Source organism: Amblyomma maculatum, chromosome 2 (assembly GCF_055883805.1).
Source record: "Amblyomma maculatum isolate TAMU_Amacu chromosome 2, ASM5588380v1, whole genome shotgun sequence".
NCBI classification, from domain to species: Eukaryota; Metazoa; Arthropoda; class Arachnida; order Ixodida; family Ixodidae; genus Amblyomma; species Amblyomma maculatum.
In genome coordinates, this window is record NC_139345.1 from 45,448,527 (window position 1) to 45,460,984 (window position 12,458).

At 43.5% G+C, this 12,458-nt stretch overlaps 1 long non-coding RNA gene across 2 annotated transcripts in view; it reads left to right on the forward strand.

Moving 5' to 3' along the window:
• Positions 1-12,256, forward strand: part of LOC146198548 (uncharacterized) — a 407,190-nt gene extending 394,934 nt beyond the window's left edge. For both annotated transcript variants that reach the window (XR_014704998.1, XR_014705002.1), the window contains one exon: positions 12,183-12,256. This is a non-coding gene — a long non-coding RNA (uncharacterized LOC146198548). The remainder of the gene's footprint in view (positions 1-12,182) is intronic.
• Positions 12,257-12,458: the final 202 nt, after the last annotated feature.

Here is a 12,458-nt window from a genome sequence, read left to right on the forward strand (position 1 = left end):
TAAACGTCAGTTTTTTTCTACCACTTTACCCTCTATGTTGCAAAATAACCCTAAACGCTTTTGGAAGAACATTAACCATAATCAAATTACTCAGATTTCACTTCTTAACAGCTCCGAGCTTCCTATACCTGAGAACGAGGTCGCAGATATTTTGAATAAAACATTTAGTTCAGTCTTCACTAACGAACCGCATGACACTTTTCCAGATACACCATACCTTACGCACCCACTGATGCAAAACGTCACATTTCATCCCATGGCATTGTTAAAGTCATTGAATCATTGAAGAACTCTACTACTGGTATAGACGGTATTAATGCCAAAGTTTTAAAAAATACTAAACATCCATGTAGCCTGTTTTTGTCACTCATCTTTCAGGATTCACTCGAAACCGGTTCAATCCCACGTGACTGGCAGGTGGGCAAGGTCATCCCAGTCTTCAAGAAATGAAGCCGTTCATCACCGAGTAACTACCGCCCAATTTCAATAACAAGCGTTTCTTGTAAAATAATAGATCATATTTTATATTCTCAGATTGCCAAATTTTTAACGTCCGTAAATTTCTTTAATCCTAATCAGCATGGTTTCCGCAAAAATCATTCTTGTGACACTCAGCTTGCTCTTTTCCTGCACGACCTACATTTAAACCTGGACAGCAACATCCCAACTGACGCGGTATTTTTAGATTTTGAAAAAGCGTTTGATAAGGTTCCCCATTGTCGTCTTTTGTTGAAATTATCACTTCTTAACATTCATCCGTGCGTTCTGAGCTGGATTCGAGGATTTTTGGCTAACCGTCAACAGTTTGTGTATGCTAACTCACATTCTTCCTCCTTAACCCCAGTGCTTTCAGGCGTACCGCAAGGTACGGTGCTTGAGCCTCTTCTTTTTTTGATATACATTAATGACCTGCCTAACAATATTTCTTCTCATATTCACCTCTTCGCTGATGACTGCGTCGTTTACCGAGCAATAACAAGTTCCGCTGACTCTCTCTCGTTACAAAGGGATCTTTCTCGCATACAGGACTGGTGTAACACTTGGCTCATGTCTTTAAATGTCTCTAAAACTGTCCACTTGCCCATTCACCGCCGTCGTAACTACATTGCTCCCGATTACTGCATCAATAACATCCAGATTGCAAAAACTGAATCAGTGAAATACCTCGGTGTACATATTTCATGTGACCTAACATGGATACAGCATACTAACCAGATAATAAATTCTGCTAACCGCGCTCTAGGTTATATACGACGTAACCTTTCTATCGCTTCTCCCCCTATTAAACAACTTGCTTTCCAAACGTTTGTGCATCCTAAACTAGAGTATGCTAATGCTATTTTTGACCCATACCAAAATAACCTTACTAATGCCCTCGAATCAGTTCAGAACAGAGCAACAAGATTCATTTTGTCAAATTATTCCTACTATTCGCGTATTTCGGCACTAAAAGCACAATTAAACTTACCCTCCCTAGCCTCACGGCGTAGAATCGCGCGTCTTAACCTTTTTCATAATTTTTTTTATTTTTTGCCATCTGATAACACGTACATAAAGAGAGCCCACCGTATCTCCCGCTCCAGCCACATTAATGCAGTGTATCCCCCTCAAGCTCACACTACTACTTTTCAGCAGTCTTTTTTTCTTGCGCACCGCACAGGACTGGAATGGCCTGCCCACCGAAGTCGCTACAGTCATCGACCCCAAAATATTCAAACGGCTCATTGAAAACATCTCATATTGATCATCGACCCCAAAACTTTCAAGCGCATCATCGAAAACATCTCATTAAGATTTTTGTTATACTTATATGCCCTGAAACGCCCACTCCCTCATGTAATGTCTCATCAGAGACCTTTGAGGAATAAATAAATAAATAAATAAATAAATAAATAAATAAATAAATAAATAAATAAATAAATAAATAAATAAATAAATAAATAAATAAATAAATAAATAAATAAATAAATAAATAAATAGAGTCCATGAAGCTAATCCAGCAAACCATTCAAACGCCTTCTTATAGTACCCTAATGCTCCACGTCAGGGTTGAGATTGAGATGGTTGGTATACTACAAGTGGGGTCAGCCTTGTGGAATATGCCGGCAATTGCTACATTATAGCGACACTTGACTATTGAGTATGTCCAGAAGTCAAGACCATGCACACAATCGCACGTAATAGTTAATAGCCACTCCTGTCGTCACTAACTCGAGTCAAGATCTAAGAACTGCGCAAAAATAGAAGATGTGAATCCCCTTTGTACAAGACCGGTTTCCGCATGAGTAGACAATGTTCTCAAGTTTACAGGGAAAGACTCCTGTTTTCTCGAAGGAAGAGAACAACGTACTCATTTCCGAATTGTATCATCAGGATGCTTGATATGCAATTCAAGTATTGATGATAATAGAACCTAAATAAAATTATGTTTTATTGTTAGAGCTGTTATGCGAACCAGAGCTTGACAGTGAACGTCTGTCGGTTACCAGCCTTTGAGAAAGCAAAAGAAAAAGCTTGCCATACTACTGGACTTCGGTCCTATACAAAAAGCTATCAATTATACTTCAATGACCGTACTCTTTTCTTATCCTTCTTCTATCTTTCTTCCCTTATCCCATCTTCCCAACTGTTTGGCATGTCAGCGAACGGCGGCTAAAATATCTGTTTCATAAAAGAGTTTTCTCCCTCTCTCACTGGGATGTGATCCAGCGATGAAGTCTACAGATCCGCTCCCCTGTCTCTGCTTCAAACCATTCGTCAACCTTTCTGTTTTTTAATTACACGTAATTACAACAGCACTGGCAGGCTTCCACTTTTGGTTAACCAGGCCGCATCCGACGAGCCCGTCACACACAGTAACATCAATATCCTGCAATCACTCGGCTCGATCTTCGCAATTCCTGAACATGAGCACATTCGTCAAGTAAACACAGTCACAAAGGATGGCCTGAGCAGCATACAGGGTGCTTTCTTATTTTTAGTGCGTAGCACTACTAGCAGTAATCACAAATTTTGCCGTTGTCTGTCCGAAGCCGCTAACTCCCTCTCTTTTCATGAATGTGAAGTGGAGAAAGAGAAGGTGGTGACGCGCGCGTCGCTCGGCTCATCATTGAGGAGGCGGAGCGGCCGCGCAGCTGTAACAGAAGCCTCTCTCTCTCTCTCTTTCTCTCTGTTCATTCGTCTCTCCGTGAACTTGAAGAGGAGGAAGGAAAAGTGGCGACGCCCGCATCACGCGACCTAAAACTGAGAGGGCGGAGCAGTCGCATAGATGAACCCAGTGAGAGAAGACGTACAAAGAGAGAGGGTGTGTCTGTTGCGAGCATGGTGGTCATCCCTGGACAGTGTTGCTTAAGCGTGTGTTACATATGTTACTGAGGACTGAGCAGTCGTATGTCGCTCGAGTGTCCTCAACTACGATATCTCTCCCCTCGCATCAGTCACCATCCAACCTTCACGGACAGCAGACGTTCACGCGCTGTGCTCTCTGGATCTAGGCTTCGAGCTGCTCGCCGCGTTATGAAGTGCGTTCACCTCAGCACCTCAACTGGCGCTCGCCTTCAAGCGCGTTCTCCTCTCTCTTCTCTCTTTCTCTCCCACTATAATCCCACCCTAAACCTTTCGATCGCTGAGCAGTGCATTGTAAAGGGGTATATTGTGCCTGTTTTTGCTCATTTCTGAAGATGGTGTAAGGAAAGCTGAGGACGCGGCAGCGTCGCGCGTTTGCTTCGCATCACAATTGATAAAGGCGGGTCGTGTGGCACTGCGACACAGGTTCGCCATGCCCGACGTGGTGAATTACAACGGTTACGAAGGCAGCGGGATTGTGAGTCTAGTGATTTTGATATTGCAGCTAAATGGTACAAGAATCTATAGAAACACAAAGAGTCAGGAATCGTGCCGAGCGTGGTCTGGAAACTGCTCAAGACACTGAGCGTCGTCATGAAACGGACGCCGAAGCGAAGAGGAACAAACGTGCGGTAGAAATTCCAGGACAATGGGCGGCGCGACTGCAAGCGACGGAAAGGTATAGCAGGGTTAAGCAGTGCCACGCACCTACTTCACATTTGATTAACTATGCAAATCAGCCGTAATTTTTTTAGTGTTTCAGTTCAGTCGTTCAGTCGTGTCCGACTCTTCTTGCCCCTATAGACCATGCCACGCCATGCTTTCCGGTCTCTCACTATCCTCCTAACATCACATAACTTCATCTGCAGCGCCTCGAGGATGCTATCTAACCATCCCGTTCGCTGCCTACCCCTTCTCCGGCGACCCTCAACCTTTCCCAACATCAAATCTTTCTCCAGCGACTCCTCTCTTTTCATCAGATGACCAAAGTACCTGAGCTTTAAATTTAGAATTTGACCCTCCAATGAGCAGTCAGGGTTTATGGTCGACAATATCGACTGATTTGATCTTCTGGCAGTCCAGGGAACTCTCAAGAGTCTCTGCCAGCACCACAATTCAAACGCGTCAATTCTTCGGCGGTCAGCCTTCTTCACAGTCCAACTCTCGCATCCATACATCACAACTGGAAATACCATAGCACGAGTTATACGGATCTTGGTTGACAGACTAATGTCTCTGCTCTTTACTAGGCGGTCAAGTCTAACCATGGCTCTCTTTCCCAGAAGCAGGCGTCTCCTAATTTCATGGCTGCAGTCTCCTTCCGGGGTAATCTTGGAGCCCAAAAAGAGAAAATCAGTCATAGCTTCCACTTCTTGTCCCTTGATGCTCCAGGACCTGATAGGGCAAGACGCCATGATCTTTGTCTTTTTATTATTCAGTTTAAGCCCAAACTTCTCACTCTCTTCTTGTACGCGCATCACAAGTCTCTTGAGTTCCACTTCACTTTCTGCCATTAAAGTGGTATCATCCGCATACCTAAGGTTGTTGATACGTTTTCCAGCAATCTTAACTCCAGCTGAAGACTCGTCCAGACCGGCCTTCTTCATGATGCACTCTGCATATAGGTTAAATAGGCAGGGCGACAGTATGCAGCCTTGCCTCACTCCTTTCTCAATCGGAAACCAATCAGTAAGACCATGCCCAGTTCTGACTGTGGCCTCTTGCCCTTCATACAGGTTCCTGAGGAGACAGATGAGGTGAATTGGAACTCCCATTTCTTGGAGAGCTTGCCACAATCTGCTGTGATCTACGCAGTCAAACGCTTTCGCATAATTAATAAAGCAGAAGTGGATGGGTTTCTGGAACTCTCTTGCTTTTTCCATGATCCAGCGAAGGTTGGCAATTTGGTCTCTAGTTCCCCTGCCTTTGCGAAACCCAGCTTGCACGTCCGGAAGCTCCCGATCCACATACTGCTGCAGCCTACCTTGGAGGATTTTCAACATCACCTTGCTAGCATGCGAAATAAGCGCGATTGTGCGGTAGTTGGAACAATCTTTAGCACTGCCTTTCTTTGAAATGGGGATGTAAACTGACCTCCTCCAATCCTGTGGCCACTGCAGGGTTGTCCAAATCTTCTGACATAATGTATGCAGAATGCTAACAGCGTCGTGGTTGAGGTTGTGAAGCGACTCAGCTGGAATACAATCAATTCCGCTAGCTTTGTTCTTAGCAAGGCTGGCTAAGGCCCATTCAACTTCACTCTTCAGGATGCCCGGCTCGAGATCAGTAATCACAACCGTGTTATGTTGAGCTTGTACATCCGGGTCCTTCTTGTACAGTTCTTCTGTGTATTCCTGCCACCTCTTCTTTATCTCTGAGGCTTCAGTGAGGTCTTTGCCTCGTTTGTCCTTCATCACGCCCAGCTTAGCACAGAAGCTTCCTTTGATGTCTTTGATTGTCTTATACAGAGCTCTTGCGTTCCTTAATTGGTTGTTGTCCTCAACTGCTTGGCAATGTTCAGGAAGGCATTCTTATCTCTCCTTGCTATTTTCTGAAAATCCGCATTGAGAACCTTGTATCTTTCTCTTTCCCCCATAACTTTTGCCATCCTTCTTTTAGTGTTTACCGGTCATTATTTGAAACTTTGTAGAGATAGGTAAATGCCGTCTGTTCAGATGAATTGTACAGCAAGGCGGACATTATGAACATGATAGCGCTCAGTAATTAAGCAATGAATTAACTATAATAATTACGTCTGATTTTTTATTTCTTCTGATTCCAATTTTTTAATTCTTATTATCGGCAATGCAGTTGAAAATATTTAAGGTAAAAAATGCACACATTTTAGCTCGTAAAGCTGACTTCCAGCGATGAACATTTTCAAAATGACTTCACTTTGTCTCTTTTATGCCGTAGAAGCAGTGGACATCTTTTTCCGCGACCCACTGACGTCGTTTTAGAAATGTGCACATAGGGAAGCCAGCTTTACGAGTTAAAGAAGCGTATTTTTGAAGTTAAATATTTCGAACCGCATAGGCGATAAAGAAAATTTAAAAACTGAACTGAGCTTTAATGCCTACGACGTTCACCAAGATACTTTGTTGGGCGAGTCGGTACTTCTTCATTATTAATTTAAACAGCGCGAACACGAAGACAAAGGATAAGATAAAAGAAAGCCACAGTACAAGCGCTGTGCAACTATGCCTAAGCCCTTTACTCCAAGGCGCAGATAAACACAAACATGAAGAAAACCAAACAATCACGTGAAACAACCCCTGGGTTCACCTGCTGCACAAAACGTCACTCAAAAAAAGACACCTCTTTGCTTGAAAGAGCCAGAGAAATCTTGCTGACACACTTATTGTCCGTTGAAATAAAATATGATTCTACTATCTCTCTCGTTATCTTTTCTTTGCGGTGATACAAAATCCTAACCTGGTCAAACTTAAGAGCACCTTCTTCTCCTTCTATCAGGGTTTCACATGAATGGTAATGTGATACCAGAAACGTTTTCTCCTTGCCACTTTCTAAGTTGTCCCGGTGTTCCTGTAGTCTCTTATTAATACATCGTCTTGTTTGACCTATATAACAGGCTCCACAAGAGAGTGGAAGCCTGTACACAACACCTGTCTTGTATCCAACAAATGGGTCTCTATGTTTCACCCCACATTCTTGATTCTTCGATTCTCTTTCCCTTTGAATAGCCGGGCAAATCCTATTCATCTTGCCATGGTTGAAGAAATCTTGCGTCCAAGGCATGGGCAAGAGTTTTGAAAGAGAAGTGACAAGAATTTCAAAGGCGGGTTATCGGGAGTTGATTATTAATGAGGCCAGTTGCCGGTTGCTGAAGAGCCTTAAAAGAACGCACAGACTGAAATCCCTGCCCAGCATGGGTAAGAAGAAGAGGAAGGTTACGGTGGTACCGTCTATGCACAGAATTTCACATGGCCTCAAAAATGTAGGCAATAGGTATGGTGTTGACGTCGCATTGACCGCCCCTCTCAAGATGAAGAGGATTTGCCCGGGTATTCAAAGGGAAAGAGAATCGAACCCGCAAGAATGTGGGGTGAAACATAGAGACCCATTTGTTGGATGCAAGACAGGTGTTGAGTACAGGCTTCCACTCTCTTGTGGAGCCTGTTATAGAGGACAAAGAGGACGATGTATTAATAAGAGACCACAGGAACACCGGAACAACTTGTAAAGTGGCAAGGACAAAACGTTTCTGGTATCACATTGCCATTCATCTGAAACAATGAAGAAGGAGAAGAAGAAGTGCACTCCTAAGTTTGACCAGGTTAGGATTTTGTATCGCCACAAAGAAAAGATGACGAGAAAGATAGTGGAATCATATTTTATTTCAACGGACAATAAGTGTGTCAGCAAGACTTGTCTTGCTCTTTCAAGCAAATAGGTGTCTTTTTGAGCGACTTTTTGTGCAGCAGGTGAACCCAGGGGTTGTTTCACGTGATTGTTTCGTTTTCTTTATGTTTGTGTTTATCTGCGCCTTTGAGTAAAGGCTTAGGCATTGTTGAGAAAGCGCTTGTAATGTGGCTTTCTTTATCTTGTCCTTTGTCTTCGTGTTCGCGCTGTTTAAATTAATAAGGAATAAATACGACGTTTAGTTTATACAATAATGATGGCCCTTAATATAAAAATATAAATGCTCTATATTTATTTTTAGTTAATTAATGGGTTAATACTGAGCTCTGCCAGGCGTATAATGTCCGCTTTGCTGCACAATGTACCTCCACAGCCAGGGCTGACGTATCTCTCCGGATTTAAAGCGCGATCTCTAAACATTTAAAAAACAAAAGCACCCAATCTAATTCCAGCCCTGCTCTCGGAACACAGACTTAGCTTAACGGGCGGGTTCTCCGTTTAAATCTATCGTACGGGTTTTAAGAGGTTAAACGGCTGCACGAGTATAAAAAGAATTTAAAGGGACCCTACAAGCATGAGTTTAAAAAGAATGAAAAAGAACCCTACAAGCTCAATAGTTTCGAAAATATTTTTCGTGCACAGAAGATCTCAAGGTTCTTCATATATTAAAGCATCCGTTGAAGAATATTTCTTCTAAAAAGCACAGCACGTATACAAAGGACAAAACATCGTTTACAACCTATGGCTGCTGAAACAGGCGGTAGTTCCCTTACAAAGGCATCAACTTAGCACAAAGCAACGTTTTGATAGGAGGAGTCGACGTCGGAAGTTCTAGATAGTAACCATTTGCGGCCGAATTTGTGTGCATCAGTTCCACCAACTTGACTTATACTATTGTTACTGTTGTCCAGAGAAGCGACGTAGGGCCGCTATTTTATCAGCACAAGAAAAAGCACCTAAATCAGCGGATTTGTCATATGTATACTGAGAGATATTCTTTATGCATACTAAGGCAAAATGTACTACGGAAACGCAATATGCCAGCAAGTTGCATAACAAAATTCAGCAAAGAACTGTCACTTCCATGACAAAAGGGCTGGAACAGAATTAGCGAATGTACGCTGAATCGTTTTTTAAGCCGTGCTTAAGCGACGAAAGACCAGCGAAAAAGTTTAAAATGAGTTCGTGGCAAACAAATATTCAAAAGCAGCTCCACCATGCAGTATCCAAAGAGACAAGTTTTTTTTTTTTTTTTTAATCATACGCCCCCTGTAAACATATCCACTCCTCGGCTGGATCTGGTAGTAGGATTGGGGATCTTGCGAAGGCGTCTGCTCAACTAGATCAACATCAGGGGTACCACAGGAGAATTGCACGTAACCTTTAGGAGGAGGCTCATACTGAGTTGGTTTAGCTGGTGGCGACTTGATATTTTGTTGTCTTTGGGGAATCCTTAGCGTGGAATCGCGCAGCCGAGTTCCCTGAAAGCATCTACAACCTATTAAATATTTATGGTGTGGTCTTACACTACATGGGGCTTTCCTTGGACTAGTGGCCCTGACTTCACTTTTCAAACGTCATCAAAAACCTATCCACTGTGTGTCCAAAGCGACAATGCTTAATGCACAGATGTGCACGGCATGGTCTCAGGACATGCGAATCCCGGTGCATTGAAAACGATACTGGAAGCCTGCCTGTATATTTTATCACCAACTTTTAAATCAATAATTTCAATCTATTGGGAGCGTTAGAGCGTGAAACCCCTCCTGAAATTTGAAGGAAAATATTACTGTTGCTGATTCCACGCCTTCCATCACTGAGCACGGAAACTTTGGAAGCTACACTGACTGGACTTTGACATATAGTTCGAGAGGTTTTAGTCTTCCGCGGTGCATCATAGGGACCAAGAACCACAGCAGCTTCAACTGAATGTTCCTTGTTCTTGGATCAAAGGCAAATGTCTGCCCTGTGTCGCGCAATGCCACCATACAAACATTTATCTCGCGTATAAAAGGGCGAACCTTTCAGGTTATCCTTTCGAAATCTTCGTCTCCTTTCCATTTCATCTCTGCGAGATGATACTATCCGCACAACACAGCAACAAATTCTGAGCAAAGGACCACTTGCACGTACTATGCTGAGTTCGAAAGTACTTCTGGTTTAAGACTACATTTAATCAAACTCTTGAACAAAAGTGACAACTAACTTCTAAAAATTCCGTAATACACTGCATTATTTTAATAAATCTGAATCTTTCAACCACCCAGCCTCCTTAAGCTGTTAAACTGCCAACCGCTCTGTTTGTGCCACTAATTGCATGTTGTAACACAGACGGCGCTACCGATGTTTAGCATGACTGATCAAGGATGGCGCCACGTGTTAATGAACACACGTAGTCGGAGCGCTACATGATAACGCATTCTCTTCTACATTCCACGTCAATGTCTTTGATAAACAGCAAAATAAATGTTTTTAGAAGCCAAGCAGCTGTTGGTGGTGGTGCCATTGCATATTGTGCGCCGGGAGGATAGAGAGAGAGAAAGAGAGAGAAGGCAGAGAGGTTAACCAGGAAAGCTTCCGGTTTGCTACCCTGCACTGGGGAAGGGGAATGAGGAGTTTAAAGGAGAACGATAGAAGATAATGATAGGAGAGGTAAGGCGGCAAGGAGCACAGTCACAGTTACTCAATCAAGTTTGTGTCTCTCATAAAACACATAAGTGCTTTGAAGGCTTTGCCGTTAGACACCTTCTGTGGCCATGGGCCGAGGATTTTCTCCTCTGTGAAAGGACGGCTGTCAAGATGGTCCAGAGCCGAACGCAGCGCATATCTTTTGCCTGAAAAAGCAGGGCACTCGCAAAGGAGATGCTGTGTGGTCTCTTCGCAGCCGCATCTTTCACAGGGAGGATAGCGTACCAACGAACATGTTATTCGTCCTTTCCTTTTCCTGATTTGCCTACTCTGCAGCTCACTTTCTGAATAATAAGAAAGTGCTCACGTGGCAGTGTGGATTCATTACACATAAGGACATAAACTAAGAAACTTTCAGGCTACTGCTTTAAATCAACTCTTCACGCAAAATGTTTAATTGGCATAGCCGACGTCGCCTTGAAATGCACGCATAATCGGCTATGAAGTAAGCAGCAGCAGTTGACAGGGCTCCAGAAATTTCTGCGCACTGGAGGTCTTTAACATGCATTGACTTCGCACAGCCCAGCGGCTGCCTTACGTTTAGCCTCCACTGAAATGAGGGCGAAAACGCACGAACTCTGAAAGCTGGTAATTGGCAGGTGAGAGATAAGATAAATAAGATAAGCCCAACAAAATACACGAGCTACTGTCCTTGGTGCGGCGCAAGCCCCACACTCTTTCATATCTCTTGGGAATGCCAGGACAAACCTGACCCAACGTTAATAGTGCCATGCCCGACACACGAGCAGTGGGAGGCGGCCCTGACCAGCGACAACCTGGACCAGCAAGCCTGGATTATCCAGCTAGTCCGCAAGTCAGCTGCTGCCAGCGGAGCCCTGGACTAGGGGCACCGACCACCCAGCTCCTGCGAATATTTACTGATTACATGCTCATTAAAAGTTTTCTCTCTCTCTCTGGCAGGTGAGATGACTAGACATTGGTTGCTCGGCAGGATGTATGACGATGTAGCGAGATAACATGACATCGAGTTGGCAGTATAGCGGCCAACTCGGGCAGCCCCTCTGAGTTAGGCGAGCTACACCTGAGCTACACAAACACTTCGCTCTGCTTGGTTAAAGCCAGTCTTTATATTTTGTTGGTTGTTCTCGTTTACCGTCTTAGCTTACAACTGCATGTTAAGTACTATGTGAGATATAATAGAAAGGCGCAAATTAAGAAAGCAGTGATTAAGGGAGCAGCAAAGGGCATGTAGTTTAACGGATATTCAGAAGGGAAGCTGCATAAGGAGGCGTTAACTCGGTCTTGGAGGTAAGTTCCCCACAGTGACTTATGTTTACTCATTTATTAGTCGCAGCCACTCGGGATACTCTAACTGCATATGTACGCAGTTGTGGCAAATTCATTCCCTCAGCCTATCGCAAAGCTACAGTTCTGTAGATATGCGCTAAAATTTCTTATCAACGAGTGTCATAATCGTCTGCGAATTTGTTTTTGGATTAGCGGACAAAATCACGCAAAACTGGGAGAAGCGGCATTTTATGGTGAAAGTGCGATTCGAAAGTTGTATTGGGAACAACTGGTCCCTCGGCAGTTCTTGTTAACCAAGTTGGCTCTCATTAACAACGGTAAGAGTTAAAGGCCTCGTTCTCTAGAAAATTCTCTTCTGCACGGTGACCGAAAAATTCCTAGTTTGCTTCTGAGATATAGTATACTGATTGATTGATTGATTGATTGATTGATTGATTGATTGATTGATTGATTGATTGATTGATTGATTGATTGATTGATTGATTGATTGATTGTAGGTTGTGCGACACATTACATGACCGACTTGGCAGGAGTGGTACAACTCGGGCAGCCCCTTTGAGCTGACAGGTAGGAATGAGATTTGAACCGTAGACCTTTGAGTCCCAGGCCATAAAAACCACTTCCGCCCTAGCCCCATCGAGACGATCGTATGGCTGTTTTAAAACAGGGCTGCATATCTGCGTCTACTGTCCTTTCACAAAAGGCGGCAGCTTTCGAATGCATGCTAATCAATATTTGGGTATAATAGAGACACATAATAAAAGATCACTGAC